This window comes from Mus musculus, chromosome 14 (assembly GCF_000001635.26).
Source record: "Mus musculus strain C57BL/6J chromosome 14, GRCm38.p6 C57BL/6J".
NCBI classification, from domain to species: domain Eukaryota; kingdom Metazoa; phylum Chordata; class Mammalia; order Rodentia; family Muridae; genus Mus; species Mus musculus.
In genome coordinates this window covers 28,347,761-28,375,745 of record NC_000080.6, presented here as the reverse complement: position 1 = coordinate 28,375,745, position 27,985 = coordinate 28,347,761, and the positions used below count along the sequence as shown (strand labels likewise).

The following is a 27,985-nucleotide window of genomic DNA, read 5'->3' as shown; positions in this document are numbered from 1 at the left end:
TATCTATTGTGTTTTCTTTAGTTGAGAGAATGGAGGCAGAGTGCCAACTCTGAAGAAACCCGGGTTTGAATAAGGAGTGGCCGCTTAGGAGACGAGTACCATTAATTGTGAGCACAGCCCTCAGCCGTGGAAAAACTGCAGACTTTACGTTCTAGATATCTTGGGCAGCAATAAAGACTTTCTCTCTAAACAAGCAGGGCTTCTATACTTTGGTAGTACCCCACATGGGGAAGATTAAAAAGAGCTAAGTTTTCTTTTTTCTTTTTCCATTGTAATTATCACATGATTGTGTGTGTACACACACACACACACACACACACACACACACACACTACATCTGTGTGTAGATAAACACATTTAAATAATAGCAGCTGCCATTGATTGTAAGTTCTTTGCACATTCAGTTTCTCAAGTCAGTCCTTATTTTACAAAGGCTGAAATTGACTGAACCCACAAAGTTAGACAGAGAACCCAAGATCAAACACAAAAGTACCTGACTCAAATGTGTGTGTGTGTGGGGGGGGTAGGGTGTGGGGGAGGATTTGTTTTATTTTATCCTTCTTTTTCTTTTAGGTGTGTGTGTGTGAGAGAGAGAGAGAGAGAGACAGAGACAGAGAGAGACAGAGAGGGTTTCTCTGTGTGCTGTGTGTACATGCTTTTTAGGCTGTGTTGAGTACACATGGAGACCAGAGGTCGACATGGAATGTCTTCGATTGTTTTTTTCCTCTGTAGCTTTTAAAATTTTATATTGTGTTTGAATGTATGAGACTGTGATCACGTGTCTGCCATCATGAAGGTGTGGAAGTCAGAGGACAATCTGTTCTTCTACCATGTAGGTTCCTCGAATTGAACCCAGGTCATCAAGCTTGGTGGCAAGCGCTAAACAGGTGTGTAAGCTTTAGTTGAATGCAAGGCCTTCCTCACAGGAATGTAGGTAGGCTACAGGCTATGGGCATGCAGTGAAGAGGGAGAAGGGAGTTGTGTAGAATGCCAAGATTCCTTTCATGAATTTTTCCAAGTCCAGCTTGGCTAGAGAGAAGATGGAGAGGACCAGAGGGCAGGGGGGTGAATGGAAACCTATCCCCCACCCCAAACTGCTGGCAATCCTCTATCTTGAATGTGTGTTTACTCCAGGAGGGGCATTCCAGGTTGCCCCCACCTTCACTAACACCTTGGGGCAGTGAACAATTAGAATGAACAGTTTTTCATCAAATGCCCCTCCATAAAACCATTTCCCAGGAAATGGAACACAGCGTGGAGCCAGCTGACTGCATTTTCCACCAACAATGAGCCTTGTGGGGAACAGGTACTATATTTAAATGATTTTCCTCCTGCTTTCCGCCAAGTCTGTCTTTCAAGGAGACCTACCATTGCTGTGCTGGGGCTCCCTCCCCTCTGGCCATCAGGATTGGAAATGGGAATAGGCCCTGTCTCTTCAACACCCATGTGTAAAACACCAATAAACAAACCAGCAAAGACCTACAGGCCTAATTGCCTTTTAACTCCACCAAGATGATAAACTCCCAGAGCAAGAAGGAAAGACTCCCAGGGATTTAACAAGTTTATCTGCAGGCCACTTGAACGTTTTCTGTCTGCCTACACTTCAGTGAGTTCACTAATAAAAGGAAAAAGGGCCTGAGCCTCAAACCCTTCAATGACTAAGAAATCACAGATTTAAAACGTATGGCCAGCAAAAAACCAACCCATTAGCCAAGTGTTACTTTAGGTGTTTGTAAAGGCTGAAGTGAGGATAGCAGGCACCGCTCATTCCCAGCCCTGGCCACTTCCCTTCAGAGAATTGCTTGCAAAACAACCCAAGCCCCCTCACAAGGAACCTGCAAAACCTTTAAGTTTAAGTCAAGGGACTGTAGTGCCATGGAGAGCAGAAACCCACACTGGTGATGGGGAAGGGTCCCCAGCAGCTTCTTAACAAGGGCATCTCTCCTTGAAGGGATTTCTTAGTTTTACTTAATGACTGTTTCTGGTCATTTACAACATACCATTCAGAAAACTAACTAACTAACTAACTAACTAGCTAACTAACTAATCCCAAGCATTCAGAACTTACTGAAGTAAAACTGAAAAAAATAAAATCAAACAGAACTAAACCACTTTCAAGTAAGTAGGAAGACTGGAGACCGGAAGTCGGGGCGTGGCCTCCCTGGGAAGCTGGTTCCCAATGGTTAGTTACCTTTTATGAATGTGAAATTTCACTTTGTGAGTTTCTAAAGAAATGATAGGGTAGATAGAGGCTAAGCATAAGGAGCCTGAGGAGTAACAGGAGGCATTTTAACAAGTACCCTGTTTGTCCTTTAGGACTGGAGAGAGAAAGTAAATGATTTTGGAGGCACACAATGGATGTAAATAGGCAAACAACAAAGAGCAGTTATAAAAACCTCCAAAATATGATTTCATTCTTTTTCATCAGGCTAGATATAGAAAACTAAAAACAAACAAACAAAACCCCCAAACAACAACAACAACAACAACAAAACCCAACTAGTTCCCTGAAATGTAAGTATTTCTATGGGTAGATTTAAGGGATTTGACTTTCTTACACAGAGACTTGAATTAATTGGTAATCTGGTTAAATTTCTCAGTGCTGGGCTAAGCAAGCACTCTGCCACTGAACTTTTAAGTTATTTAATATTTCTTATTTTACATGTATTGATTTGTGTGTGTGGGTGTGTGGCATGAAGGGGGGAAACACATCCCCAGAGGCCAGAGGCCAGCTTGGGGGAGTTGACTCTTTCTGACTAATATGTAGGTCACAATGATCATACAAGTACACCTTTACTTGCTAAGCCATCTTCCCAGCTCCAACTATTTGAAAATGTAAATAATAAATCTATATCATGTGCTGCATAGTTTTATGTTCACTTGAAACATGCTATAGTCATTGGGAGGAGAGAACCTCAGTTGAGAAAATGCCTTTGTAAGAACAAGCTGTAGGCAAGCCTGTAGATCATTTTCTTAGTGATTGATGTGCTCAGCCCACAGTAGGTGCTGCCACCCCTGGGCTGGTGGTCCTGATTCTATATGAAAGCAGGCTGAGCAAACCATGGGGAGCAAGCCACTAAGCAGCACCCCTCCATGGCCTCTGTTCCTGTCTCTAGGCTCCTGCCCTGTGTGAGTTCCTGCCCCGACTTCCCTCAATGATAAACTACGATGTGGAAGTGCAAACAAAATAAACCTTTTCATTCCTAAATTGCTTTTGGTCATGGTGTTTCATCAGGTGTAACCCTAAGACATATTCTCTTGAGAAATTAGTTAAGAAACTGAAGCTGATGAGTAAATAAAGAAAATTAAAACACCAACAAAAAACCCTTCTCCCTTCTACACCAACACCAAAGAGAGCCATGTCTGAGATGGCAGGGGACAACCTTGCTTCTTTTCTTCTGAGAGACACAGACAAGGACACATGTGATGACATATGGCTTTAGTTGGATCATAATCTCCAGTGAAATGAGAGCTCAATGGAGATAGTAGCCATGGGCTCAGCTCTCAGCAGTGACCTCCCTGGGTACCCCCTGCTTCTCCTGATCCTTCCATCAGGGGACAAATACCCTGCCTGAGCTCCTCTACCACACTGGCCTGCTTCATTTACTCAAGCCGGAGTAGCCCTGGAGCAGGGAGCTTGCCAAGTGAAAAACCTGGATTGCTATTTTTCTATTAAAATCTTGTCCATGTTTTTCCTATTGGAACCTGGAAACAGGACAAATTCTGAAGGGATCCAAAGGAATTTCTTTAGAAAAGAATTCTGTTAACACCAAAAGCTCCCCGAGCGCCACACAAAGCAAATGCTAGACTTCATTAGGCTGAAATGTGTAAGCAGAGTTCAAACCCAAACCGAGCCGTCCTTCGCAGCAGGCTGGGCTGCATCAGGGCTTATGCGCTTGTACACTGATCCTCTCATATGCCTGCAACTCCCTGCTTCATCGGTTCATAATCAGCTCCAGATTCTCTATGGCTCCCACAGTGTGAGCCGTGGAGCTTCGGATTTGGGAGAGGTACTGTTGAAGGGTATGGAAGTACACAGGAAATCTGAATAGAAATACACTCCCAACTGAAGTTACGGTCCCTATCCCTGAGAAGGGACGAATGGACAACATAACTTGGAAGCTAACTAGTTCATCCCAAGAGACTGTTAGAACACGGATGTGTACAAGGATGGTATGTAGAAATGGATGGGAGAGGTATTGACCAATGAAAGGAGGAAGATGAAGATGAATGGATTCTTCTGAGCAATGATGTGTCTGTGTCTTAGGTATGTCTGCCAGAGCCCTGGGATTTATCCGGAGTTAGCTTCAACCCCGAAGTTCAAACACTAATGATCTCTCTGGGGATTTGAAGGGCTGCTCTTAAATTCATTAAAGTTTTGTGACATCATAGATGACATTATTACACAGGTAACATCAGTTCTTTGTGGCCAAGCAAGTGACCGTCACATTGGAAGCCTGCAAATCAGGATTAGACTTTCTTTTTCACTTTGAAGGCAGCTCCACTCCATGGAATCAGTGAGTGACCCCAGGGCAACTGTGTGACCGACTGCTGTTATCAAATGTGTTTAAAATAGTCATTCTTTTCCAGACTGGATTAGTTTTAATTTCCGTTTTCAAAGTGATAGCTCTGCTTGATATTAACACGAATCTCTTCCAGTAAAATAATTAGGAAGTGAATCAAAATTTTAAAAATCTAAATGTAGTGTATTTAACTGACTTGAAGGCTATGCAGAATGTTTGGATGAGTAAACTCGCTTTACAATTCTGCCTTCAGTGGCGTGGACTCCGGCTCCAGAGACAACGAGGCGTTTTCTCACAGCCCACATGAACCTTGGGACTAGCATCTACTTGCTTTTCACAGTGACTCTGCACATTCCAAGGAAGCCGGGGCATAAACATACAAGCTTTCACCCTCTAACCCCACTAGTCTGCTTCCTCCAAAACCCAGCATCTAAAACATCTCCTCTTCACAGGTATATGGTCTTGGATTTGTCACGCTGAATGTGAGACTTTACAAGGCCAATAAAAGGACAGCCGGACAGAGGGGACTGGGTGGCTTTTACCAACTATGAAACACCGCAGCCTTTAACTCCTGAGGATCAGGAACTTGAAAGCACTGAGATCCACTTAGCTTGGTGTCTGTCATAAAGTTAAGGCTAATCCGGATCCCCCACCCCCACCCCCCCCCACCCCCGGACTTGCAGCTCTATCTTAAACCCTCAGGCTTCTCCTAGGCAGACTTAACTGATGGAAGACTTGATTATGCCTTCTCAGGCCATAAATTCTAGATATTTATAACATAACTGTTGTCATTTGGGTCAATTAAGATGCTTTTACTGGCTTGGAACAACCACCTATGGGGCTTGTCAAATACCCTGACAGTGGTTTATGACCCTGTATGGTGATTTTATCTTACAGGGATATGAAGGATGCCTGCATAGAAAAATCACCAGGAAGCCTCTAAAACGGGTTTTTTTCCTATTTCGTGATAACCCGCATCTAGTTTCTACTCTGTCTCCTTTTCTATTCAGGCAGAAACACAGTTTGACTTTCAACTCTCTCCTAGATTTGACATCTGTGATCACCTTTTCTCCTCCAAAGACCTAAGAGGAAGAGATAAACACCTCATGAGACACTCTATCATTAAATACAACACAAAACAAAACAACACCTAAAAGGTGGATGGGCTGGACACCCAGCTAGGACATGCTGGGCTTCCCAATGTCCAACCTTTCTCTGACAAGTGCTTGCTTTCACTTGAGGGATAAACACTCCCTCAGGAAAAGCAGAATAGATGACAACAAAGAATGGAATTTATTAGGGGATTTCACCCAGACAGGTTGTAGCTTCTGCCTTTGTGGGATATTGCATCCTGCTGTGTCTTCCTTTAAAGGAGCCCCTAGGCACCTACTGTTTCCCAGGCACTGGGCTAGGCTGGGATAAGAGAGCTCAAGGAAATCCAGGGGTAGGGGTGGGAGGTAGGGTGGAGAGGCAGACATATTTACAATTACTATGCCAAGTGTTAACAAACTCCAGGAGAGTTAAGTGCAGGAAGGCTGAAGGCCTTGAAAAGTACTGTTCCTTCTTTAGTGGGAGGAGATGTCAGGGATGATTGCTTGAAAAGAAGCACTTCTAGTTTGAGCCTTCACAAATGCAAGGAGACAGGGAGGCCAACTGAATGGCAGAGTATTTCCTGCAGGAAAAGCAAAAGCCAAGGATGGATCCGAGAAGACAGGGTGCATGGGGATTTCCCATAGCTCTTCATATAGGTAGTCAGCAGTGGAATGAGCTGGGGCTGAGAGGATCCTACAAGGCACTGACTGCATTCCTCTGCCATGATCTTTCTCCCTCCTTAGTCAAAGGGGATGAGGCACAATGGCATGCTCTCCCCAAAGCCATTGCTCTATGCCTATTGGCTCCATACCCCCATGCATACCCAGTTAACCCCCCTACACCCCAGACTAACTTGGCAAGCTTCATTCTGACCTGTCACACTCCTGGGTTAGAGAACCCTTCAATTTTGATTCTCAAAACAGCATGCTTGGTAGAAGCCATGTGACACATCTAGAGCTTCACCTGGTAAACAAAGGACATGCTGACACCATGCAAGACATTGTAGTAAGGATGAATCAGAAAGGCGGTGGGGGAGGCATGGCTTCAGAGTGCTTCAGGGGTACTCAGTGACATATGCTGAGTGATCTTTAATGGTCTTTAATGTTGTTGTTGTTGTTGTTGTTGTTGTTGTTGTTGTTACACCCTGCAACATTTCTGATAATACAGCTTCATTTGAAATGAAAGGCCAGAAACAAACATCTACATGAAAGGAAAACAGCACCTGAAAACTACATCACAACATGGAAAAGTCTACATCACAGATGATGCTAGCTATTGGCTACCATTAATGTCCCCAAACTTGCTGCCTTAAATATGCTATGTAAACCCAGGGCCAGGAAGTGACAGTGTGGTTCCAAAGGCCACAAGCCACCAGGTGACAAAAAGTTAATTTTCAAAAATATTATGAAAGTGTTTGCTGCTATTAAAAATGTAAAATATTCAGTTTTGTTTGCTTATACTCTATTTTGTTCCAAAAAGGATTAAAATATCTAAAAAACAAACAGAAGAGGCTCAGGTTTCTAAGGAGGGAGGTGGGAGGGATGGAGTTACATCTACCATGCCAACATCAGGCTGGCTATGAATGGGATGTGGACAGCACTCACATAAACATGGAAAGCTTTAAAACCCAACATCAACACTCAACTCTCCAACTCTTCCAGCACTAAGGGAGGTGGGAACAAAAGGCTTTACCATCTCTCATTTGTACCCAAGACTTGGGCGCAAGTCTCCTTTGCAAGTAGTGGGGGTGGCAAAAAGCCACAGAGCACAGAGGTCAAAGTTCTTCCACCTGGTTCATGCTGCATGGAGAAGACACTTCAGAAGACCCTTCAGCCTCTGCCTCTTACAGACGAAGCTAACATCAGTCTTCAGGCTCAAGACTATTGTGAAGATTCTAGGAAGACACGTAACAGTGTCCATGCCTAGTCTCTCTGCACTGCTGAAGGAACAGTAGATATGTTGTCTTGTAGTCCTCTCTAGAGAAGAGCCAGAAGGATAAGGGACAGGGCATTGCCTCACCATAAAAACCCACAAAAGATCACAAGAGAGAGACTCAAAGAATGAAAAGGAAGCTCCGAGAAATACTGGCTTCTAAACTCTCAGAAAATTGAACCAGGACTTTGAGAGCTTCAACAGGTCAGGAGAGGAAGATAAGGCCAGCTAGAAAAACTTAGAGGAAGCTTTGAGGAACCACTTCTAAGCCGACTTTCAGAGAAGGATTCAGGAAGATAATAGGGCATTTTTGGATAATGGCAAGCCATCATCACAAGGACCTGGAAAAAGCAATGAATACTATTTTAAGAAGAGGAAAAAAACACACCATTATCTGGGAATGGTAAGGAATTCATAAAAACCTGCAGGGCACCCATCTCAGAGGGAATCTGAGAACCAGGCACTGAACCTGAGAGATGTGCCGATCAGGGAAGAGACTGGTGGGGTGCCATAGCTGACTGAGGTCTGTGGATTAGGTGGGGTCCCAGGGTTATGAGTCAGGGAAACTGCCCCCAGAAGTTGGAGGTATGTGGGTCACACTAAAACTATGCTAGGATAGGCAGGGAGTAGTGGCTGGAAGAGGCACTCTGTGAGAAAAACTGGCTAACTTCTGCTGTTGATAAGACATTAAGTCTAGCTATACAGGGTCTGGCATCAGCTCATTGTAAACACAGCTTCCTCCATATAGAATGGGACTAAAGACTCTTGACTTCACATGGACTTCTGCTGGACTCTTCCTAACGTGGACCAAACAAACAAACAACAACAATAAAAACAGTGACAATTTGGGTGATTTTAGTATGACAAGTGGTTAATCCTCAGGTTCCTCTTTCAGGCTTATTTTTTAAAAATGACTTTAAAAATAATTATTTATATATTTAATGTATGTGAGTACACTGTCCTTGTCTTTAGACATACCAGAAAAGAGCATCGAACCTCATTACAGATGGTTGTGAGCCACCATGTAGTTGCTGGGAATTGAACTCAGGACCTCTGAAAGAGTAGTCAGTGTTCTTAACTGCTGAGACATCTCTCTAGCCCTCTTTCCGGTGTATTAACAAATACCATCAGACATTCAATGTCTGTTCAAGAAGTCAAGGTATCCGCATGAATGGAGACACAGTCACTGTGTCCTCATGCCAGCCATCCAGCTTGCTTCCATCTCTTCCTGGACGTGTCTTTCTGAAAATATAAGGCTCAAGGACAATGGTGATGGTTTGTTTCATTTAAAAGAGATAATACATTACTTAAAAAAAAATAAAAGCTAGTACTTTTGCCTTATTTCATATGAGGAAGCAGAGAGAAGATGACACACTGTACTAGTGATTACCTGCCCCTTTTAAGCTCTGTCAGCAACACAAAGGCTTAAAACCGAAGCTTAATCCAGGGCACATTATCCCTCTAAGCCCATGCCTTAACTCAAGGGGACCAAAAGGAATGTCTGCATTTATGCAGGAGTTTGCGGTAGGTTCAGTTAACTTTTAAGGAGTACCCTATTCTCCCAAGGAATCTAAATCTAAATCTAAAATGGTCTTCTGCTTTGGTTACTGAAAAACATTTTTCATCTTAACTTTCCCAAAGTCCAACTTATACAATACAAACTATAAAGATGAGCTTAGTCTGACCTGGTAAGTCTGGAATGAACAGCTAAGGATGTGGGTAGCTGGGGGAATTCTTGCTTAGCACACCTTTTTGATCCTGAAAAACCATCACTGAGGGCCCTGAGCATACATGCCTTTGCTTTTCCATTAAGCTCATGGTATTTTGAAACAAAGCTTTGAGAAAACCCACATAATCAAAGGAGATCAGGCAAATGCCCAACTGATGAGTTTAGTAGCCAACCCTGGGAGTCAATGGATGTAAGGACTTCAAATCAGATGGTCCAAGAACACAGCAGGAGAGAATCAGTGGGGCACCTTCTCCAAGCTGGATGAAAGGTTTTCTCTAAGAGCTCTGTAGCCTACCTGGACCCTATATGGCTCTTTTCTTTTCTTTTCTTTTCTTTTCTTTCTTTTTTAAGCATCTTACTATGCAACAAATGAATGTTACAATGTAACATTAGCTTTGATTAGCCAGCTATGCTTCCTTGATGAATCAAGCCCAAGGTTAGTGATTGCTTTGACTACAGAAGGAAACAGGTGGTTTACTGAGATTTCTGGATGGGTAGCAGGGGGAAGGTAACCTCTCAAAGATGGATGTCATCAAAGAACTACTACTGTTATCAGGGGAAAAGATATCCCCCGCCCTCAGAAGCGCCATGGCTCTCTGAGTTGCGGTCTCTGAGGGATAGCACAGGTTAAAGGGTTCTTGTGCAGGGGTTCTGTATAACAGCCAAGTGTCCTTGGGGAAGCAGCGACACCTCAGCCCCACTTTCTAGTCTCTGAAATGAAACCTTCAGATAGGCAATGGGTTCCTGACTATATTGGAATCAGCCTACAAATATCCTCTATTTGCTATTAGTACAAAGTTTCTAAAACCACATCTCTCTCAAATGTAATTATTCAAAACTAGGTAAATTCTTTGGAATGGAGAAAATTTCCCTTAGCAACCCAGGAACAAATAGAAACTTGGGTTTGATGCCATTGTAGTACTGGATCTGGATCTATGAAACAAAGCAGATTGGCCATTTGGGGGACCCAATGCTGTCCCTTTACAAGATGAAAGCTGTAAATGATTTAGATGAGTGAAGAGACACCATCTTAACATGACAAAGCTGCAGGGCCACCAAGCTCCTGGGCTTGCTAAGCTTCTGAGTTCAGCTATTCCTCTACATTTCAGTAGCACCGACTTCAGCATTGCTTGGGTCTGCTGCCATATTTCAGTGCAAGGAAGAGATGTCAAAGTCATATCACAGCTACTGATCCCATTCTTCTAGTGACTGATAGATTCTCTCTTATTTTTACTCAACTTTGTAACTTTTAAGTAAATTTCTCACTAAACCTAATCTAAAAAACAAAACCTAAAACCAAACAAACAAAACACAAAACCCCAACACTTGCACAACATTTATATCTTTTCTACTTCCATTCTGTTATATAAACAGGACGAGGTATAGAGTTATAATTCCTACAGACATTTATATGGCAGTGATATTTTCACTGTTCAGAGAGAATACGACTCACCAGCATTGTCTAATGCCACAGCACCAACTCCCCACTTGATGTGGCCACTGAGTTCCTTGGAAAATGATCAGTGTGACGGAGGAACTAAATTTTGCTTTCTATCCAATTTGAGTAGATTCAAATTGTGTAGCTTTGAAAAGCCTCGAAGTTCACCTTTTATGCTTGTGAATCACCTCTTCTTGTTTTGTTGTTCTGTTTTCTATTTTGTTCATTTATGTCTTTGATTTACATCTTCTTGTCTGTATTCACTCTCACTGTTCTTATGAACACCAGACATTAACCAAGAGATAGTTTACAACAACAGGATCTGTCCAGCTGAAATCCCTTCTTCCCCAGATCTCAGTCCTCAGGCTCAGTACATGTATATGTATGTGTATATGTATATGTATGTGTATGTATATGATGTATATGCATATGATGTACCTGTGGAAATGTGGTTGGGAAGAGAAAATGAAAAGCTAAGGAATCCCAGAGGAAAGCAGGCCAGGCCCTGGCTGTTGTAATGGTTTCCCTTTCCCAGAATGAATCATCTGAATCCAGTGCGACCACGAGAGATAGGCAGAAGTTCTGGGTCTCAGCTATGGACTTGAACTCCCATGTAACTAGATTCCTCCTGGGAAGGGTAGGCCCTGACAGAAGATACTTTATAGCGTGTCCTGCTGGCCCTGATGAGTTGGGGATACCATAGAGCAATTATGTGGGCGAGTTGTTAATATGGATGGAACTGAGAATTAAGAGGATAGCTCGTGGGAATTTCTGCCACTTGAGATGGAAACGGCAGAAAAGAACAGGTAGTTGACTGTAAAAAGCCGTGTAGAAGGGAATGTTATTCAAGTTTACAGGCAACATCTCTCCATAAAACCAGCATCCACTACAATCCCAGGCCTTGCTCCCTGCTTCATGCCAATGAGCAATCTGTACTATGAAACTGGATATGCATGGGGTATGGCACTCGGGGGTGGATGAGACTGTCTCCCAGAGACAATCAGAAGCCTTGAGTAATGAACTCTGGAAGGCTCAGGCTGTTTCATCTTTGATGACTGAACTTGGGTGGTATTGGAAGACTTACTCCAAAGGACCCCCAAATCCTAAGAAGTAAGAGGGACCAACTTAAAGCACAGTTCTTAGAGTGACCCGGGGAATACTTTAGATGATGTTAACTTGGGATTTTCCTCGAGTCCTTCATAGTTTCTTATATTATTCTTCACTTCTTACTACTTCTGGATTGATTCTAAATGGACAAAGAATCCTAAACCTATGTATTATGTAATTTTTACACACAGAGCCAATTCTGCTATAAAGCAACTAGCTGTACAGGCTCAAAAAGGTACACTCCACAGAGCAGGCATTTAGCTACTGAATGCAGGTACCTGGGTTGAAAAGTAATTATTCCTATTACTATGGTGACAAGTACTATAGAGAGTTTAAAATAGGGGACATCGACAGGTAGGACCTGGGATATCTGGATGGCCCTGGGTTGGTATAGTCTAGGTAGGTCCCTTTAGAAAGCAACAGTTGAGCTGAGTTCTACATGATGGGAAACAGCCAAATCATTAGTGACAGAGGCTGTGGTGAGCTCAGGTATAGCAGACTGTGAGATTCTGGGGTGGTCACAAGCTAAGTCCGTCAGCAGGAGGGCAGAGAACAAGCTGTTAGTTTAGGACTGGGTGAACATAATGTATGGTTATATGACAAGAGGGTTGGAACATACATGGGTCCAGCTGGAAACAACCTAGCAAGCCAGAGTAAGGACTGTGGATTACCAAAATGAAAAAGCTCCCGAAATATCTAGAACCCCTTCCCTTAAGCATTCTGTCAGCAGAGATGATTTTTATATTGCCTTTCTCTCTCCAAGGAGATAGACACTAATTCATCAGGAAGAGTTTCCTCAAAGAAAGGAAAGATTACACTAATACCTTTTGTTTGATGAGCTGGGGAAGGAATGGAGTTCTTCCAAATACTCACCAAGCATCTTTAACCATCAAAGTTACCACCACAGGGGCTTCCCAGAGACCAAGCACCTCCATGGTAGGCACATAAAGTTAACTCAGGTAGGCCCAACCCTGTTGAAGGGCATGCCAACCTCTGGATTTAATACAAATAGTTTTCCTGCCACTGGGCAAAGCACAGAAGAATATGTGTGCCCGCTGAAAGTGGAGATGGAGAGCGAATACCCAGAGCACCAGCCTGAGATCTAGATAAGGCTAGAGACACTGAGAGTGGGAAAATCCTGTAACACAGACTAGAAAGAAGGAACTGCGGCAGTAATGATTGGTTTGAGGGGAAAGCATTTAGATGGAAAGAATTTGGAAGGTAAGAACTTCCAGATGGTCTTGCTGGTGGAGATAGCTATATATAGAGACAGAGGGGCTAATTAGTTCCTGGGCCGAGGCCCCGGTTTCTGTTGAGTGAGTGATTGTCTTGTGGTGGTTTAGTTCAATACATGCCACATCGTGAGTAAATTAAGTATTTGAGGGTTTTTATTTTCCCCAAGCAATGGGAATTGCCCAACCTTAATATAATTAATTAAGAGTCAATGAATGTTTAATTTAGTTCTGGTGCTTGTACCAGTAACACAATGAGCTCTTTGTCTTGGCCAAGGCTCCTAAATATTGGGAAAGGGAGAAAAACTGGAAAAGAGCAAGGCTTAGTCAATCGTTTTCTCCCAAATACTCTGATTCACACATTGCCTCCCTAGTATAACAGCCCATCCAGTGAAACCCAAGAGTTTGCCCCTGAGGGAGGCTGTGGATCTAGGAGGAACAATGTCGCCTCACTCATGCCTTTCGGTTGGCACCAAGAGTTACAAGTTACGCTTTCGAACTCCAGTTTGGTCAGATGACTGGACTATCTCAACTGTCACATGCTCAACTACGCTTTCATTTGGTGAGTTTTTATTCTGGAGTCATAAGCAGTCAAAAGATGGTTGAGAAAAGCTAAAAGACAGAGATAGGGACAGCCATTGGGACATTCTTTCCAGGGTGCTACAACCAAATGAACAGCTTTTGGCTAGTCTCCAGCCATTATCTGGCAGGTGACTAGACAGAGATGTGTGGATTTTTATCACTGCAGAATTCCTATTATTGGCTTCTGAGAAAATTCTAATAAAAAAAAAAAACAGTAAAAGGTGCTTCTGCTTACTGTGTCCATCATGTGTTAGCCCCATGTATAATATTTTTATTGACATTACCACAGTCAATGCTTGCAACAATATGAAGCAGTTGGGTTCTTACCAATCCCCATGGAGCACACAGAAGCTGAAGGCTGAGGTGTTCTTCTGCTTAGCAAATAGAGGAACTGAGATTATAATGCAAAATGCTTGGTCTTGCAGTCTGCATTAACTTGGACTTGCACCTGATCCTGTGCCCAGTTATTCTCTAATTAGATTCTCACTGGGTGTATGAGTTGGAGAGACTACCAAAGATCTGGGAGGTTCTATGTACACCATAGAGGAAAGCTCAAGTTTTATATCCAGGGAAGAAGCACATGTGAGGTGCTATTTCCATATCAGTCTGCTGAGCTGTGAAGGGACACAAATGATGCCTGGATCTGAGAGCTTCTCATCCACATCCAGTCTTATTGAGAACTAATCTGTTGGAGAAGAGAAGAAAGGAGACCCAGGGTACAGATGGGCACAAGGTTCAAGTCATTGGAATCTTGCCTTAATATACTTCTGGGGAGTGGTGACACTCTGACCAAGTCACATGAGAGGAGACAGGGAGGTGAGGCCCATTGGTCCACACTCACTTCTCTATTCCCCTAGTTTGGTTTAAGTAGAGGCACAAGGACACCATAGCTAGGCCTATGGCTAATAAGCCCTCATTCCTACTACATCCTGTAGGACAGTGGCCCTTTAATACAGTTCCTCATGTTGTTTTATGGTTATTCCTAACCATAAAATTATTTTAGTTGCTGCTTCATAACTGTAATTCTGCTACTAAATTACTGAAGAGTTATGAACTATAATGTAGATGTTTCTGGAGATAGTTTGCCAAAGAGGGTCACGACCCACAGGTTGACAACCATCTTGAGATGAGTACAAGTCTAACATCTAATGTAGAACTTTATAGCAATAAAATAGAAAATGTAATTCATCTAAATAAATATTGCATCACAGACTCCAGGGGTGGTAAGATTCTTGGAAATTCAGGCAAATATAATTTTTACTCATTAACACCAAACTTGATGCCCAATACAATTATGTAGGGAGGCGGGGAGGAAAGGAGAGAAGAGGGGAAGGTGGTTAGTTTCAATTTCCCACTAGTTAAAGGGTTTCAGAATGCTCCTGAGATAGTGACCAGGAGAGCCTTCAGCATCCAAATTCTTTTTTTTTTTTAAGATTTATTTATATGTAAGTACACTGTAGATGTCCTCAGACACTCCAGAAGAGGGAGTCAGATCTTGAAACGAATGGTTGTGAGCCACCATGTGGTTGCTGGGATTTGAACTCCTGACCTTCAGAAGAGCAGTCGGGTGCTCTTACCCACTGAGCCATCTCACCAGCCCCAGCATCCAAATTCTTAAAGCACCCTCTTCCTATTTTGTATCCTGTCCCCAGGTTTCGTGCACACCATTACTATCTGTCCATTTGCTCGTCTCTCCATCAAATCCAGATAGAATCCTTGTGGCCCCACCTGCTAGGCATGGAAGAGTGCACGAGAATAATCCTTTTTTATAGGCTTTAGGACAAATAACCAATGAGTAGTCCCTTGCCTGGCTTACAGAAGCACTCAGTAAATGCTTGCTTAAGATCTTCACAGAGGAACCAAGATAACACAGTCCGGAGAAGGACCTTGGATACCTGGTAACCCTTCGCCATTCGTGAGAGTGCCTGCCTGGTGCAGAGGAGGTACCCATAGCTCTGATTAAATGAATGAATGGTGTAGTAGTGGATAGTCAGCTAGAAGGAAATCCAACCAATTCTGCATGGGGTGGGGGGGGGGACTTCCCAGGGACACTAGGTAGTAGTGTGTTAGTCCTGGGTAGGGGGTCATGTCTCAGTTCAGGAGCTGTGATCTCAGGACTCTGGAATCAGAAGGACCTGGATAGGAATCTTGCTCAGTCGTGCAATTACCACACATCCTGGGGCAAGAGAGTTATTTGTCTTTCTAAGACTATGAAAGAAGAATCTCCCGCTCTAGGTTGCTGGGAAGATTAGAAATTGGAAAAACACAATGTCAGAGAGAGACGAGCAAATGCTAGCAGGAATTCCTGTTAGGCCCAGCTAGAAGCTTCCTCCCATCCAGCACCTATGTAGACTTCTTACTCGCCAGGCATTAGCTAAGCACTCTCGAAATGTCAACACACTCCTTGCTCACAATAACCCTGTGAGTCAGGTACTGTTATCTCCCATTCTGCAGATAAGGAAAATGGGAGCAAAGAGGGTAAATAGCATGCCAGAGTCACATAGCCAGGAAATGGTCTAACAGGGATTCCCACACTAGCAACCTGGCCAGTATCTGAGCATTTAACCCCTGTGATGTGCTACCTGCTGACAGTGAGTGCAGGCTTACTTCTTTCTAAAAAAGAAAGAAAGAAAGAAAGAAAGAAAGAAAGAAAGAAAGAAAGAAAGGAAGAAAGAGAGAGAGAGAGAGAGAGAGAGAGAGAGAGAGAGAGAGAGAGAGAGAGAGAAAGATAGATTAAAAGAAAGGAAAGAAGAAAGAAAGAAAAAGAAAGAAAAAGAAGAAAAAAGAAAAAAGTGGAAGGACACTAACCAATGCTAACCAAACATACTGCAAACCCCAAGGACATTATGTGAGATAATATGTATGAATTAAGAAAACAAAAATGTGATTCTCAAAATGGTCAGATTAATATGTCTGACATTCTGACAAAGTATGACTTATCAGGGACAATAGTTTCTAGACACTCTTTTCCTACCCTGAAGCTCTTACTGTGCCATACTGATACAACCATTTTGATACTTACAGTTTGTTAGCTAGCATGATAAAAATATATCCACCAGAGGTTTTACATGATATAATTTAATTTCGTAACTCAATGAATTAGATGTTGCTGTCCATTATTTCTAAATAACATGCAGAGAATTTCCTTCACTTCCCTACCTAGGCTTCTTTCCTATCCTGACACACTGTGAAGCTCAATAGAGTCAACACCGAGCCCACCTTACTGGAGATGCATAAGCAAATTCTGCAAAGGGAGCATGTCAAAGGAAGCTCTAGGCTGGAAGAAGAAGCCATGCTCTATGAGAGCACGAAGTAAGAGAATCTGTTTGTGCCAGAAGGGAATTCTTCCCAGAGGAAACAGAGGGTAGGCATGGTTTGAAGTTAAAGATCCAGACAATGGGAAAAAAGATCCAAAGACCTTCTGGGCTCACCCCTGACTGTCTGTGATAGTCTCAGTTGGGGTAGGTCTCATCTAGACTCTTCATCCTCACCCTTCACAGGGCATGAAGCTCATGACCCTCTCGACATTTTAATAATTTTAACTACTGGAGAGACATTACAGGATGGAAAAGAAGTATCCAATATACAGTGATTCTTTGTTTTGTATTTTCTCTGCCATACCAAATATACATGTTTGAAAAGTGAGCAACTGCTCTCTGTATTACTTAGAAGCCCAGTGTGTAGACAGGCACATTTGGAGACTTCATAAACTAACTCCACGTACCTTGCTCATAGGGACAAAACCACTGGCTAACAAATTCCTTTGCTGTTGGGAGTCTTAGATCAGCTCCTATTCTATAGAGTATCTGGCAAAGAACAGGTATTTAATATAATGTGTACTGATGGCACAAGTGTATAAGGACTTTGCCATACAGTCATCAAGTATTAATTGATGTCTACCATATGCCAGGCACTGGTCTAGTCCCTGATGCTACAGAAGTGGTGAAAACAGGCAGACATCCTGTGCTTACAGAGCTTACATCTACTGATCTAGACCAGATTAACACATCTCTTCTCTCACACTTCATTCACAGGCACAACTATGGACATTGCCCTTGAGTTTCCTTTAAACATATAAATATGACATCAATGCTTTATCCTCCTGCATGGTTTTCTTCTCATCAGGATACAAACCTTGCTTGGAAGTTAGAGGTAATGGGTGAGAAGGGCCATGTGTTCTGCTCACTTCCTGCACGGCCTTCTAGAGGTACCATTGCAGTTGGGGACTCAATCATGGAGCACTTCAGAGGTGGGCATGTTAGCTGAAACCTCTGCATTGCACAGCTTAGCATAAACCTTCCCACCTGTTTCTAAGTACATGGCTTTGAAGTAGATCTGAAGGTTTGGTTAGGAATTCAGATAGTAAACTATGCAGACACAAAGCCAGTTTATACCGATTTACCCATACTATAACAGACAGAAGCTGAAATAACAAATTGTCATTCCTATTACTCACTGATAACAAATTGCTATTATTATTACTCATTAGTATTCCTCTATGTATTAGCATCTTCTCTATCCTTTCATTCCCCTGAAAATTTCAAGCCATAGACAACCTTGAAACGACCTGAGTAGTGTGTAATTGTTTATGCTATTATTCACTGGGCCCAGCTGGCTCTACTTCCATGATCTTGTCTGAATTCTACCTACTAAACCCTCTTGATCCCGGATGTAGCCTGATCCTGATGGAGCTTCACATATGAGATGTAATCTTGACAAGCTATTTGGAATTCCTTCTGGAAAAAAGAGCAAAAAGTGAGAGCTAGCATTCTTCCAAGGAAATGAATAAGTCTGATAAAAATGTCCATAGATGAAGTGTAAGAAGCCCATCTGAGAGCCAGCCTGTAGAACCTCTGCTTAGACACTAGGATTAGATTATCTTCATAAATGGCCTAGGAAGGAAGTGTGCTTCACTCAGCTAAGGCTCCATCTCCTGTTTCCAGTTAGAGGCACCACCTTGCATTTATTGTGCGGAAATGCTGGCAAAGCCATGTCTAGAAGGAGCATTAAAAGGATCATGAGATTTGACTCTGCAGTAGTCTTTTGCAACCCAGTGAAGCAATTCTTCTCCCTGGTACTACAGCAGCGAGAGCTCCCAGAGAGACAACCTGCCTTGGATTTATTATTTCTTTTTTTCTGAACATCCCTCCTTTGACCTCTTATCCAGATAATCAACCACTGATTATTTTTAAAGTATGCTAATATTTAGACAAATCCTTCTAGATCTCTCTCAGGTTGGAACAGGAAATGCTTTGTGTCATTTTAATGTTTATCAACATTAGTGGTGAAATCCTATCATACTGAGGGAAAGCATTTTCAGATGGGTTTTGATATGGGTTTAGGATGTAAGGTCAGGATCAGGCACAGAGAAAAATCTGTGATTGGGGGTGACTTGACTCACCCTCTTTGAAGAGCAACTGTTTCCACCACAGATTTTGTTTTAAAAATTCTTTTTGTTTTTGTTTTTTTTTTTATAAACCTTTCTCCCATCCTCACACTTATCCATACTAATCGGGTGTGGGAAGAATAAAACAAATACAAACAAACACATTATTAGATGTAAGGTTAGCAGCCCAGTATTTGGGAATGGACAAGTCTGGTCCTAGTCTTTATCTTGGCCTTTGTCAGCGAATGACTGTGGGCAAATCACTCTGCCTCCATTTTGCCATTTGCAAAGTACACAGTAACATCACCACCCCACATAGCTGGCACAAGGTTGAATGGGCCTCTCCCCATGCATGGGGCATTGTAGATGATCCACAGTCATCTAAATGAATGAATGGATCCACAGATTCATCTGTTCTCACCAAACCAGTAATGTTCTAAATCAGGGTTTGGCAAGCTACTCTTATGAGAAGCCAGCAAGTAAATACTTTAAGCTTGGCTGGCCATATGGTTTCCATCACAATGACTTAATTCTATGATTCTATGATGCTGCATGAACTCAGCCACAGAAAACAAATTAATGGGAGTGGCTGGTCTCTAATAAAACTTTATTTACAAAAGTAGGCAGGCAGTAGACTAGATTTGCCCTGTAGGTCATAGTTCTATAGCCTTCACTTGCTAAACTCAAACCCTGGTCTGAAACTACATAACTCAATGATGGTCTGTTGGCTCAGTGATGGGCCAAATCCATCAAAGAGAGATGAGGAGGTGAGTCTGTTATACCCAGGTTCACTTGTAACACCCACTACTTCCCATTATACCTCATAGTGTAGCAATTTTATGACAGTCACCTGCCTCCAAGTCTGTCTCGTGGCAACTCACCTACACAGCAAGGCAGCCTGATATGTACCCAGTTTCTTCCAGAGACCAGGCCTGTGGCTGATATCTTGGCAGGCCAGAAGCTCTCTTGGAAGATTCCCTTTCTCTTCCTATTCAAATTAGTGACACCCATTCATTCTCTGTCTAAATATTCAGAGATGAGTCAGTAACTTTCTTGCCCATGTGCTGGTGTAAAGAGATGACGTTCCTTCTACTACTTCTTTTAATCTGAGAAAGAGAGCTGCGCTGTGGGGGTGGGGGGTGGGCATGAACAACAGCTTCTGGGAGGGTTATTGAACTAACTCATCTTCATGCTGAACAGCTCCAAGGTCAAGGCTCTGCAAGAGCTAGCTCAGTAGAGGGTCAGAGCTCAGAAAGCACGAAGAACTTTTCCTTGCACAAATACTAGGGACAGAGATGGGCACCCAAGTTGTCCTGACCAATTCCAAAGGTCAAGTTATTACGATTTATATTGTGCTCATAGGTGGGATTGCAAGTGCTAATTCACTCCATATCTCATGTAGCCAGATTGTCTAACTTAGTATAATCTGCAAACATTTTACAGAGACATGTGTTTCCCTTTGGTTGTGTGTGTGTGGAGGGGGAGCTCTTCTACTAGACCAAAAACACAAAAGAAACTGATCTCTATATCCATTATGGGCCCTGCTATATTGGAGACTTTTCTTATGTGTCCGTAGAATGAGACTGTAGATAGCAGTAAAGGCACTGGGGGAATAACTTGGCATAGTTATCTCTCTGACTCCACAAGTTAGCTGTTGTTATTTCCCCTATTTTATTGATGATAAAACTAAGGTTCACAAAGGTTAAGCCTTGTAGCCCAGGGTCAGAAAGCTAACCAATGGCAAAAGCAAAAACTGAACTCAGTTCTGTTAGGCAATAACTTAGACTCTTCTTACTCGATTCAGTTTCCCCCACACAATGATTCTCCTTGTCCCAAGCCAGACAGTGACCCCATTGGCCCTGCTTATATCATGACTAGAAGAAGTCACCATTCTCTTTTCCTGTGACTATGTTTGTTCCAAGTGCCTAGAAATTGCCCTCACCTATAAAGCCAGGATAATTTTCCACTGTCAATAACATCCCAACTTCCTCCAAGAGATCTTTGTATGAACTAACTCTGTTTTTAGCATTCATTACATTGTTAAAAGTACAAGTAGCTTTTTCTCCATCTTTGCATGGCTTCCCAAATGGTGAATGCTGAGTTCTTTCTTGGTGCAAACACAAGGAACTCATAACTTTTCAATGGATTATGAAAGTTATTCCCCCAGGGGCTCAGCAAAGCAGTCATCGCTAGGCATAGCCTTCGCATTACGTCAGTGATGCTAAGCTAATGGTGGTTCTTAATAATATTATTGGAATTATTATTACCTTCAATTAAAAAGTTGGCCATGAATGACTTACTACTTCAGAGAGACTCCCTAAAGAGTCACATAGAATTGGAATCTTTTCACCAAAGGGTACTGTGAGAGGAGAACCAGAGTCCCTCTCCATCCCCCTAGTAAATATATTATTTAATAAATACCCTACATTCAAATACTTTTATGTCGTTGGCTGGTTACCAGATTTTTAAATTAGCTTCCTTAAAGGGTAGATAGAGCTGGTTAATCACTACTACTTTGTTCTAAAGCATGCAAGGAAATCAAGAGAAGTTTAAGCATATGTTCAACAAGGCCTATTAGGATAATTTCAATAGTATCACTGTAACCTTCACAGCAGCATCTTTCTGGAGGTGGGCAGCACAGGGATGGGATTCTAAGACCAGATGATGAGTGGTCTGTGACATTACTACCTACTTCCTCCCTTTGACACCTTGGAAGCCATGAGCACTGCTTGCTGCATGCAAGGCCCGTGTCTTCTTATTCTGAACATATATTTACAACTAGAGGGAGTTCCTAAAGTGAAAATAGGAACACACAGGCAAGCCAAAAGCAGCCTTTGTTGTCCCCAGAATATGATGCTCAGGCATCATATAAGTAGGTCCCCAACCTAGGAAGATGAAGTCCATGGGCCAGGAGGAGAAGAGTACCTTGAGACCTAATACAGAGAGAAGAGAGTAATCTAATAGCCTGGAATAGGGATGGATCTTGGAGATCCAGTTCTAGAACTCTAGGAGATGGAATCCCTGAGGTCAGGAAAGACCAGAGACAGAGAAGCCAAGGGGAATACAGTCAGGAGAAAGAGTGCAGGCTCAGGGCTAGAGATAAAGATACAGAGACAGATTGTTTGACTTTTGATACAAATGAAATATGTAAGTAAATATTTATTTAATAAGTGAATGATTAAATGAGTCATACTTAGCATCCTGCCTTGCCCCCAAAGCTCTACCAACTCTACATCTGCATCTATACTAACTCTTACTTTTACTGAAAGACTTTCCCTTCCCACCCTAACCAAGCCAAGGTCCTTGTAAGAACAGATAGTACTTTTATGCCTATGGAGCTTGTGACTGGATGCATATTTGTGCATAGGCATGCATACGAGTTCCACCTGTGTTTTTGGTAAGATGACTTGCTTCAAGACCCAGGTTGCCTTGAGTTCACAAAGGTGGGAAACAGAGGGAAGGACAAGCCGGTGCTGCCTAGCAGGCATCAGTTTGCCTTGATCTGGAGTGCTGTAGCCAAAGAGAGTGTGTCATATCAGAGGACATAGCTTATGAGAGTCTCTGACAAGCTCTGTCTTGCCCGATATGAAGGATGCTGAATAGTGCATATCCCGTGGTTATATTTAGCATCCCCAAGAGGAAACTGAGGCTGGATGGAAGTGGCTTTGTCTACTTATCCATGTCCCAGGTGATTTCCTTGACTGTACTGGACCCACTTTGTCAAGAAATGAAGTACCACATTTACAACCATGCTCCAACTCTAGGAACAGCCTGGCAGCCTTCTTCTGCCAAACTCTTTGCTGTACACACACACACACACACACACACACACACACACTGCTCCTGCTATGCACCTTCTGAAGGTCCTGCCCATCACTCAGCCTTGGAAGCAGAACCCACAAACAGCTTGATCTGCCTTAACTTGCAGAATTGAATGTCCAAGTGAGGACTCCGGCCTCAGGCTGGCTGGTGATGTGCTCTTGTGACCCAGTGCTGAGATAACCAAAAAGCAGTTTCCTGTCTAAAGACAGGAACAAAAAAAAAAGATTCTAAGAAATGGAAAGAGTCATTGATTACTGAAGGGATGTGCTGGCTCTGGCAAGCGCATGATAGAGGTGGAGGAAGTTAGGTGGGACAGTCCCCATCTCTATGTCCAGTACAGCTGTGCCATCCAATTCCTGGCCATGTACACAGGATTTTCCACAAGCTCCCTGCAGGGATACTTTCTGCCTGCTCATAACTGCCATGGAAGCATCTGTGGCAGCATCTGGATGATCTTTTGGAGTCTCACTCTGCATTCTCACACTTTAGGGAGGGAAGGCGGTAGACTCAGACTCTGGAGAAGGAAGAAGACGGAATAAAGCAGGCCAAGTAGATGAAAATTTTCTACTTCACGTCTCAGTGACTGGTTCATGGAGAGGGAGTGTGATAAAAATTCATACAGTGAGACTCCATGGTGTGGGAGGATATTGTCTCCATCCACCTTGGTACTTACACTGATGCCTGGGGCTGGGGGGGGGGGGGGCAGGGGGCAAGGGAGAGGCAACTCTCAGCAGCTGTTTACTATCTTACTGGAATTTAGTGTGAGTCCCCCAGAGACCTAAGTCCCCTGGGAGTACAAAGTGGGGCTCTCAAAAAGCAGAGTGCAAGTGACACCTTTTAAAGCCCCTGGATCAAGCCATTCCTAACATCCTTAAAATCATCAGACACTGCTTTTTCAAACTTAAAGCTGATACAGTTCCTTTCCTCCTCTTCCCCTCCCCCCTCACACAATTTAAACAGGTACAAGGGCCCTTCCATAGTCAGATGAGTGGGAGCAGCTCCCGTTCGTTCTCTCCTTTCCAACCTCCTCCAGGTTCTTGTGATTAAAAAACAGAAAAAGTCAGTAGACTAGAAATTTCCTTCCAACTCCCATCCAGTGCTAACAGTATATTCATCATGGGGCCATATTTTTTACCAGCCAGCCAGTCTCCAGTCTCAGTTTGACTCGAGTGCCTCTTAAAAGCTGAAATTACAGGTGTAGAACACCAGACCTTGCTGAGAAATACTTACTGTTGACCAACAAGATGTGGTACTTAGTGCTGATTTCACTCAAATCCTAAGGGCCAGTGTATGGTAAGGAAGTGGAAGTTTCTCTTCCGCAGGCAGGAGCATCAGCTCAGGCCAATGGAAGCATTCCAGGGGACTCACACACTTCCTGCCTTGCCACCCTCAAAGGAGGCACTCACTGTTTGCTGGGTGAATGAATAATGAGGAATTTGTAGAGTTGGAGGCCAGGCCCGATTTGTGCCATTCACTAAGAAGACTCTCTTCTAAACATCTTGTTTACTATTTATTTTATGTGTATGTGTGTGTTAACCCTTATGTCTGTGCATGTGGAAGCCACAGAGAGGATCGGATCCCCTGGAACTGCTTGGGAATGGGACTTCAGTCTCCGAGAAAGCAAGAGGATTTTACCTGCCGAGCCATTTCTCCAACAGAATTCTCTAGTTGCCTCTCATGCTTTGTGTCAACATGTGCGCTTTTCAGAGCGCACAGTGCAGTTCTTTGGCCAACTCCCCCCATGCCGAACATTCCCTTTGGTGGGATGGAAAAGGGAGAGGAAAGAATTGCACCGATTTATGCATAGATTTATCCATGTTTTGCTTTTAAGACCAAGTAACTCAAAAACCAGACGAAGTGCAACATTTCCTTCACAGGAAAACACTGCTTTACAACCCGAAGCCTGGAGGTACATTTATTTGCCTGGAGGGAATAATTACAAAATCTTGTTACCACTTCACTTACCCAGTCTTACATTTTCATGAACAAATGTGGCTCATGAAAACAATTCTTATGAGTTTTAGGCTAAGAAGGAGCCTGTTAGCTTAGAGAACCTTCTCCGAGGGGCTGGGCTGCCTGAGCTGACAGGTGGGGCTCTGAGACAGGTCTTTCTGATAGCCACTTCAGGTCAAGCAAGAAATGACACCTGTCTCAGAATACACGTCAGGCCTCAGTGACAAAGGTTTCTGGCTTTCTCTCTCCTCTGTGGATCTCTTTCAGTCATATATTAAGCCTTGAAGCCTCTTCTTTTGATTTAATACCAATATTTTGTGGTTTAAAAAAAAAACTGCCAAGATGAGCTTTATCCTGTGAATTTTCAATTTCTCCTTAAGGTTTTATTAGGTCAATATAGGGAATAAAATCAGATGCAAATTTCTTCTATAAACCACCATTTCATCGGTGATTTGTTAAGAGGATTATTTTTGAGAGGTTAGAATGTAAGTTAAAAATCTGGATTAGCAATCATCAGCTTAGAAGGCTTTTTACAAACAAACAATAGAAAACCACCCTACTTAGCATCAATATCATCTGATTCAAGGGAATCAGCATGATCATCAACCATCCTTGTGTTGTCCACCGCCTCTAATTCACCTTGGCTACAAAGAATTTGAGCCTCCCTCTTTAACAGACAAGGTTGTTGTTGGAAGAAAACTGGGACCTGCATGAGAGCCCCTGCTACTTTAAAACAAGCAATTTCATGGTAATGACCATGTTCATAGTAATAAGTAGGAAAGAGATTGGGGATTTTTCATCATTAAAAGGAGACAACATTTGGAAGAATAAGCATACATAGATTCTTTTTAATAAAATTTACCCAGTTGGCTAGTTTTTTAAGGGGGAAAGAACGACACAGTTGTTGACTTATTTGGCCTAGTTTTCTTTGCTCAGACTGATTGTCTGAGGGCTTGAAGGGCCATCCATGTCTTCTGTCTGTTCCATCATTAATAAAGTGAAAAACAGCATAGACATGTACCATTTTCCCATGGTGCCATAGCCCCCCTCATCCCCTCACTCACCCTGAAGTCCCTGGGTTATCATCAAGCTTATTAAATTTTTCCATTTTTAATTGATATCATTGGATATGCCAGTGACATAAAGCAGGCTTCGCACATCCCCTTTCATCAGTTCCACAAGGACTCACATCCTCTGAAAACTTCACAGCCTCACTTGGAAAGCATTGCGCAGTCGACTTTCACTGTGTATTTGGGTGTTGAAAATACCCAGATTATCTAGAAAAAGACAGGCACCCAGAGTTCAACATCAGCCTGGTGGGAGGCCGAGCATCAAATGGGGAAAAAAATGTCTAGGGAGGGGCCTCAATCGATATGTGCTCAATTAACTCACGGGTGTTTTAACAGAATGTTGAGTTTGGCTCACTTGCAATCTCTTTAAACCCCAGCCCTGAGACATGAGTTTCTGATATGGAGGACCCAAGGAAATCCTTGTGCAGTTACTCTATGCTGCTGTGAGGTGGGTGTAGGAAGGGGAAGCCTGTTCCAGTCAGTCTCCTACAAAAGGGCTGTGGCAGACTGTGGCCCATGAGGGGGAAATAATACATTTCAGGCAAGTGTAGGTTAAATAAGCCCTTGAGGACCAGTCCATGAACTCCACTCTAGTGGAAAATGAGGCCCACATTCCAAAGCAATTTCACAACACACCCATCCCCCCTTTTAATAACAGCCCATTTTTACATAGGGGGTTGCCTATTCTGCAATTCTGCAATAGTGAATTTGTGCTCATTGTGTTTCGGGATCACAAGGTGTGCCTGTTTCTTTCCTGCGTATCAGTTTGCAAAAAGTAATTGCCCTGCAATTCTTAATCCCACCGTTCACGCATTCCTTTCTGCATTGTCCTGGTTTGTCATGTCTGACCTGTCACCAAAGTGCTGATCTTCCTCAGCTAAAATCCATTTCAGAGCCATCTTTTCACTTCAAGATGTCTGGTATGAAGGTGTTCTGTTTTGACTAAAATAGCAAAACATTTACAGAGTGTCTTTCCCAATCCCAGCACCAACAACAAAAAAACCCATCTGCAAATGAAATGGTAGCACTTGGATTTGGGACTAGAGGGTCGATGATTTTGTAAGTATGACCTAATGAAGAATAATTGATATCTTTACCCCTTTCTGTGCTACATACCGCGCTAGCATTTTACATGCCCAGTCTTTTCTTTCTTTTCTTTTCCTTCCTTCCTTTCTTTCTTTCTTTCTTTCTTTCTTTCTTTCTTTCTTTCTTTCTTTCCTTCCTTCCTTCCTTCCTTCCTTCCTTCCTTCCTTTTTTTTTCTTTTTTCTTTTTTCTTTTTTTGTTTGTTTTGAGACAGGGTTTCTCTGTATAGCCCTGGCTGTCCTAGAACTCACTGTGTAGACCAGGCTGGCCTCGAACTCAGAAATCTGCCTGCCTCTGCCTCCCAAGTGCTGCAATTAAAGGCGTGTGCCACCACCACCCGACAGCCCAGTCTTTTTTTAATCCCCCGATGAATTTCCCTGTACAGTTTCACTCTTCTCTATGCCCATGGGCTGTGAGTGCCATTAGGACCAAGAACTGTTGCATCCTCTTATCGAGAACAGCATCTGGAACAGAGCTAGTACCCCATAAATATCTTCTGAATAGTAAAACAAACAAACAAACAAAACACTGTACAGATGGAGAAACTGAGGCACTGAGAAGTCACTTATAAGCAATTTGTCTAAGGTCAAAGAAAGAGTAAGTAAAATATTAGGCTTCAAATAAAATCTCGTAGTAAAACCTACAGTCTTCAAAGATACATCTCTCTCTCTCTCTCTCTCTCTCTCTCTCACACACACACACACACACACGTGCACGCGCACACACACACACACACACACAAAGTGTGTGTGAGAGAGAGAGAGAGAGAGAGAGAGAGAGAGCTGAGCACCCCACTGATCCACAAATTCTGAGAGGCCTGCCTTGTCCATTTTCACCTTGGACTACTGGTCAGCCGCTGAAGGATGCATTCCTACCCATCTAACCTAACCTGTCCTTACTCTGTTGGTATATTTAACTGTTTCTTGGTAACATCACTATTCCTCCCCTGTAGTGTGCCCCTGATCTATGGACTACTAATTACAACCACCACAAGGTCTATAACCAACTGGCCTTGGAGAATGGCTTTTTGGCAGC

At 42.9% G+C, this 27,985-nt stretch overlaps 1 protein-coding gene and 1 long non-coding RNA gene across 36 annotated transcripts in view; one reads left to right on the top strand and one right to left on the bottom strand.

Annotated features, from left to right (window-relative positions):
• Gm52097 overlaps positions 1–27,680 on the top strand; it is a 33,950-nt gene extending 6,270 nt beyond the window's left edge. The window contains exon 3 of the long non-coding RNA XR_003951013.1: positions 22–27,680. This is a non-coding gene — a long non-coding RNA (predicted gene, 52097). The remainder of the gene's footprint in view (positions 1–21) is intronic.
• The window catches only part of Erc2 (ELKS/RAB6-interacting/CAST family member 2), an 856,263-nt gene that overhangs the window by 102,792 nt on the left and 725,486 nt on the right, over positions 1–27,985 (bottom strand). The window lies entirely within an intron of this gene.